Genomic DNA, 7,216 nt, shown 5'->3' on the forward strand with positions numbered 1-7,216 from the left:
CAGAGTGGTGGGTGCCGAGATAGAGGAATCCAAGTTTGGCTGAATAAATCCAAGGTTGTCAGTCCATTGATAGCTTCTGGGATTGTTAGCCAATCCAATAAGAGATTGATGAACCAGACACAGGATCCAGATCTAAAGCATGCAAAGGGACAAAGGGCCTCTGTCTTATAAAAAAAGACCACAACCCCGAGGAGGGGTCATCATGGTGTGACCTGATTGATAGGTTGGACTCCATCTCTCCTTTCACCCATGTATATCTCATTCCTATAAACTCATTAAACCCTGCATGGATGGCTCTTCCGCCCTCTTCGCTTCTTGCGGCTTGCTATGCCGGTCCGCACCTCGTCGCCATGCCTCCCAAAATTGAAGAGATCAAGGACTACCTGCTCACGGTGCGGCGAATGGACGCCAAGTCTGTCAAGATCAAGAAGAACAAGGATAACGTGAAGTTCAAGGTGCGGTGCAGCAGGTACCTCTACACCCTGGTCATCACCGAAAAGGAGAAGGCCGAGAAGCTGAAGCAGTCTCTGCCCCCAGGTCTGGCAGAGAAGGAGCTGAAATAAACACGGCTAGCTGATGCAAACTATAATAAAAACAATTCTTTAAAAAAAACCCTGCATGGATGAACTGGACCTTCAGTAGCAATCCTTTTGGATTTATCTTTGTAATGTAATCCTGATCCTGATCCCATAAGCATTATTTTTAAAAGATCAAAAATCGGATTATCAACATATGCAAAGAAAGAAACTCTGGCTATTCAAACCTAGTATAATCAAGAAATCAAAGTAGGAAGTGTCACACTTTTCCAAATCAAAACTGCTACACAGCAGCAATGGCCAACAACCTAGTACTAGAACAATAGCAGACACAGAAGCCAATGGCACAGGATTGAGAAGCCAGAAATAAGCCCATTCATTGATGAGTAATTGTCTTTGGCAAAATATTGAAACCCTTTCCACAGGGGAAAAGAGAAATCTTTAACAAATAGTCTGTAAAAACTGGAGATATATTTGCAAAAATATTAAGCAGGCTCCAGAGTTCTCACATAGAAAAGACTATCACAAGATAGATGAAGACTTAAATATAAAAACTAAAGCTATAATGATCATCCAAGAAAACATAGGGGTAAACTTAGGCTCCCTAATACCTGGCATAAATAAGCAAGCATACATAAGTAATAATGCACAAAAGAGCAGAAAGCAAATTAGACACCTGGGATCTCATAACAATTAAACATTTATGTGCATCAGAGATGATTAGCAAAATAGAGTATAAAGGGAATCTAAGAATGGGGAAAGCATGTTGGCAACGGCATAAGAACTAAGGAATAATCCAAAATCTTTGGAAAACTTCAACATCTTATTAACAACAACAAAAAATGGCCTAAAGAAAATGGGCAGAAGGCAAAGAAGCAGACATTTAACCAAACAAGACATTCAGAAAGTCAATAAACACATTTTAAAAATGCTTGGGATCATTAGCCATCCCCAAATCAAACTCATTGCTATCAAGTTAATTCCAACTCATATCCTTCCATCAGATAGGGTCCCCTGTGGTTTTCAAGCATGCACATCTCACTGGAGCAGAAAGCCTGAGCTTTCCCCACGGAGTGTGTGATAGGTAGCTTTGTTGTGCTAACACGGTCAATGAACACATGTGAAATTGGTTGAAGGGCGGAGAGTTAACTGGCTCTGTGAGCCCCGCCTCTCTCTCTTGCTCTTTGATCATCGGACCAGTGTGCGGCTGCCTTGCTCCTTCTGTGCCTCCATTCGCAAACTACACTACCTGAGGGACACCAAACCCTTGGACTGTGTCGCTGTAACTGGAGGTTGTTTTAAGCCCTGCTTCGCCACACTACTGGAATATACATCTTGAGCTGGGGTCTGTGGGACCCTGTCATCTGGCTGACTGTTTGGTGACCAGCTTGCTGTTTGCTGCCTGTGGCCAGAGAGCCTGAACTGCTCCACAGAGGACTCCTGGTGCACTAGCGTCTCATGGAAGTGAGTTGTACTGAGCCATTTGTAGTGCTTTATAAATTTATTAATTTCTTTTGTATCACTCTGTCTATATTTCTATCTATCTATATAAATATATACAAAATTATTAGTGTCCTGGTCTTGTTTCTCTAGAGAACCCTGTCTAACACAGAGTGGTTGATGACTTTGAAATTATGACCTTGTAGTTCACAGCCCAATTCATAAGCCCCTATACCACCAACAAGAAAAGAAAATCAAAGCAGCACTTTGAAAACCCCAGCCTTTCATTAACAGCAAAGTTTTAAAAAAAATAAATCTATTGAGGATAGAGAAATCTGAAGTCTATCATATTCTGTTGGTGAAAGTGTAAAATGGTAAAACCACATGGGAAATTTCATGGCACTTCCCTAAAAAACAGGAAATAGAAATATCATGTGCTTCAGATATCCAACAACTATATATATATATATATATATATATATATATATATATATATATATATATATATATATATCATCAGAGGCATGGAATGATCCAGTACATGTGTTCCCATTTTCATTTCAACATTATTCACAATATTAAGATGATGGAAGTTACCTAAGTGCTCATCCAGGACTGAACAGTGTATTCTGTGTGCACAGGGAGTACTATGCCATAGTAAAGAGTCTGTAAGCACATCAGTACATGGATGAGCCCAGAGGACATTGTGTTGTGTGGAATTTGTCACTTTTGAGAGGACAAGTATTGTCTGAGATCACTATTATAAAAAGTCAACAAAAAGCTTACAACGAGGAAGATATATTCTCTCCAGGTTACCAGGGTGGGAGGGTAGGCAGGTAGATTACCAGCTAGAGAGCATACAAATATTCACCTGAGTGAAGGAAAAGGAAATATGCAGTCAAGGGGAAGAAACACAAAATGTTTAAGTCAAAGATGGTACTGGTTAAAAGCAACAAAGGTAAATGCTATTATGTGTACACAATCCTGAAATAATAGAAATAAATCAATCTTTTAATGGATCTATAGATAAAACACAAGCTTACCAGGCATGGGAAGGTAGATAGGAATAAACTGATGAATTTATATTGAGTTTTATGAGGTTTTAGCACATATATATTCATATGTGCTAAACTTATATTCATAATATCCTGGGAACTAAAGTATGAATACTTCTCAACCGTTACACAATTCCTTAAGGGAATAAATTGGTGGAACTAGGAGCTTGAGACAATATCTCAGGAGACTACAAGGTCAATTGACATAAGACAGGGCACAATGCTTTACATCATTCTCTGTTGAGTAGCAACTGAGCTCTTAAAAGCCCATGAACACATCTGTGGTACAACTATTAGGTGTCTCACAGTCTGCTGCAAAGAACCATGAAGTACATCAACCAGCATGAAAAACAAAATTAGTCCAAAGGATTCACGTACCACAGGAATGTAAGTCTCCATGACTGAGACTCAAAATAACTAGAAAGGGGCCTGGCGATCGTGACCTCCAATAAAGATTCGTGCTCTAGAGCAGTAGAGCAGAATTCGCCCACTCCAGTTACAGAGAACATGAGAAGTTTTTAGTTGATGACACTAGCAGAGAGTCCAAAATTAATATGAGCAGTTTTGTTAGAGTCCATTTTGTGATCTGTACACATTCAGTTTATATTCTTTCATACTGGAACGTACACTTTGGGGGAGACACATCATTTTCCAGGTACCTACTCTTCATTACTCCAGTTATATCATAAGATGTGCAAGTAGACCATTGCAATCAGATAAAACACGGGTAGTGTTTATGATGCCATTCCCTTTGATGTCTCAATGACCTCCCTGACGGAACTGTCCAGACGGCTTCAAGCTGGAAGCATGTATTTGTTTTTGAGCGATACAGGAAGGTAAAACAACTCCTTAGAGGCTGGAATGAGAACAAGGCGCCTATGGTGTGAATTATGTTCATTACAAACAGAATGAATTAAATTAATGCTAGATGACAGTTCTTTTTTTTTTCTTTTTTAATCATTTTATTGGGGGCTCGTGCAGCTCTAATCACCATCCATACATGCTTCCATTGTGTCATGCACATTTGTACATATGTTGCCATCATCATTTTCTTTTTTTTTTTCAATTTGTCCATTTTATTTTATTCAAACTTTTTTTTGGTTTTATTTTTATTTATTTATTTTTTTAATTAATTAATTAATTAATTTTAACAATTTATTGGGGCTGATACAATTCTTTTCACAGTTCATACATATACATACATCAATTGTATAAAGCACATCTGTACAGTCTTTGCCCTAATCATTTTTTTCTCTTTTCTTCTTTTACATTTTATTAGGGACTCATACAACTCTTACCACAATCCATACATATACATACATCAATTGTATAAAGCACATCCATACATTCCCTGCCCCAATCATTCTCAAGGCATTTGCTCTCCACTTAAGCCCCTTGCATCAGGTCCTCTTTTTTTCCCCCCCTCCCTCCCAGATGACAGTTCTTTAATGGGTTGCACTACCAGTGGTGTGTGCTCTGAAGGGATACTAATAGTGGGTCCTGGATAGTGTGGGAGGGAATTGTGGAGGAAAAACTGAAAACAGCAACACAAAGTTTGCTGGTCTGATAGACTGGTTGAAGCCTTGAGGCTATGGCCCCTAAACACCTTTCAGTCCTGAATATGAATTCACCTAGGAAGCTGGTCTTTCAATCAAATAATAAACAGGTCAATACCGTAAACAATGTGAGTTTCTAACTGTAGAACAATCAACCACAGAAGTGCCAAAGGCATCGTTTATCCAGTAATAAAATCAGAGGGTAGGTATGTTAGGCAGGGTTTTCTAGTGAGGCAAAACTAGGAATACTTGTTTTGTATGGATGCAGAATGAGATTTTCCTCATGAAATGACATTACTATAAGTGAGTAAATATCAGTATTAGAAGGGGGGTAAATCCAGTCTTATTAAAGTCCACGAATCAGATGTAAACCAGAGACATCTCCTGATTCCTGTAGCTCAGAAGCTGATGAATAGGAAGCTGGCTGAAGAAGCAGGAAGGCTGGTGGATGCAGAGCTGAATGAATCCAAGGTTGGTTGAATTAATGCGAGGGCAACGGTCCGCTGATAATTCCTGGGATCGCAGGTGATGTAATAGGTGGTCATTGGACCACAGGTAGCATGCATAATTCACAGTGTCAATCTCTACTAAGAATAGGCCACATTCTAAATGAAATCTCCCTCAATTGTATCAAGGCTGTGAGCAGATTAAAGAGGCGAATGCTCTATTCTTCCCCAAACTGCTCAACTGCTTCACAGACAACCCCATCGTAGAGTAACCACACGATGTTAAATCCTATCACGGGATAGTCCTGGGTCACCCAGTTGACATAAAACTTAACTATCACCTGCAGAAGGGGTAGAAAATAAGGAGGAAGAGAAATGGTAAACACAGAAAAGAAGCGTAAAGAATATTGGGGGATTGCAAGCAATATCACAAAGCAAACTATGGATGGTTATTTAATGGCAAATAATTTTACTCTGTAAACGTTTACCCAAATCACAATCCAAAAGGGGATGTTGCTTGGCTGGGACTGTATACATAAAAAAGAAGAAATGCCAAATGACTACCGCTTAGGAATTGCTTGAAATGTTGTGCTCTAATATATGATATCGACACTGGAAGTCCTGGGAATAGAACTTTCCTCCTCGTAACGCTAGGCCTTTCCAGTGTGAGTGTAAGTTTCTATAGAGTTGATTAAAATTCTTTGTCAGAATAGAGGTGTGTTCTATAGATTTCTATGGCTTAATTTGGAGGAGTAGAACCTAAGATTCTTCCAATACAAAATGTGCATTTTAATAGTTTACACCCTCAAAGGCTTATCTTATGGGCTCAAGAACTGTTAAGAAAATAGGCACATGAGGGAGGGGGGAGTGGGGAGGGAGGGGAAAAAAAGAGGACCTGATGCAAAGGGCTTAAGTGGAGAGCAAATGCCTTGAGAATGATTGGGGCAGGGAATGTGCGGATGTGCTTTATACAATTGATGTATGTATATGTATGGATTGTGATAAGAGTTGTATGAGCCCCTAATAAAATGTAAAAAAATAAATAAAAATTTAAAAAGGAAAATAATAGAAATCCAGGATTGATGAACCTATAGAGACAGCAAGTTGAATAAGGGTTCCTGGGGGTGGATGCAGTAGGAAAAAGGGGATGTAAAGGGGAGCTGATATTCAGGAGTTCAAGAAGGAATAGACTGCTTTACAACTGCTTGTGGTAGCAATTGTACAATACCGCTTGATGTGATGGAACTATGGCATGGTATGATATCTGTATTCCCAATAAAATGGTCTTTATATAAAAGAACAGTATTGAAAAACTCAATTAAAAACAGGATTTGAATGTCAAAATTTTGAAATACATGATTGTACACTATACATTTAGAAAAATGGAAATATCTCTTTAAACTTGAGTATCAAAAACTTTGTGCCTGAATTTCAATATTTTTCAGCAACTCACAGTAAAAGAATTCAGTAGATACAATATACTAACTCCTTAGAATTCTCTCCTTTATTTTCAAATTCTAGATTCAAATAGAAAAGTACAAAGCAAGGTTTGCTTCTATAATAACAAATGTATTCTAATCCCGATTAAAAATATCAGTCTAATGGACTTCTATCCAATAGAGATAAAATTTGCATGTTTTGAGACAATCAACAAGAAGGGACATAAATAAAATGAGGGTTTTAGAAACAACAACAAAATCTGCTGGGGGAAATGTTAAATACTCTTTGACATGGGATTTATTTGTTTTTCTTTATACACACATGATACATTCTATAGTTTACAGGGATATAACAGGCAAATATTGTTGAGACTTTTTGTTCAAAGGGATAACTTCTGGGCTCAGCCAGGGCTTCTGATGCCACACTCAGGGATTACAACCAGCTCCCTGAGGAAAGTGTTCACTTCACAGCAACCTTTGATTAACCTCCTCAGGTCAAAAATATCAAAAAAATAAATAGCAGCGGGCACAATCCAATGTTCCTGTGGGACAAGCGTGAGAGCAAAGATCGAATTGACAGTGTGTTACATTCTCAGCTTCATCAGGTTTATGAAACTTGAAAAGCCACGAACCTTTCCCATCACAAGTTGTAGAAAGCGGTAGGGACCATTTTTATAGAAAGAGAGGAGACTTCTAATCACCTCGGTTCTCTGGCTGCTGCCAGCGTGAGCGCACGAAAACCCC

At 38.7% G+C, this 7,216-nt stretch overlaps 1 pseudogene; it reads left to right on the forward strand.

Moving 5' to 3' along the window:
• Window positions 1–350: 350 nt before the first annotated feature.
• On the forward strand, window positions 351–563 carry LOC142456376 (large ribosomal subunit protein eL38 pseudogene; annotated as a pseudogene).
• Window positions 564–7,216: the final 6,653 nt, after the last annotated feature.

The sequence above is a fragment of the Tenrec ecaudatus genome, chromosome 9 (assembly GCF_050624435.1).
Source record: "Tenrec ecaudatus isolate mTenEca1 chromosome 9, mTenEca1.hap1, whole genome shotgun sequence".
In the NCBI taxonomy this organism is placed as follows: domain Eukaryota; kingdom Metazoa; phylum Chordata; class Mammalia; order Afrosoricida; family Tenrecidae; genus Tenrec; species Tenrec ecaudatus.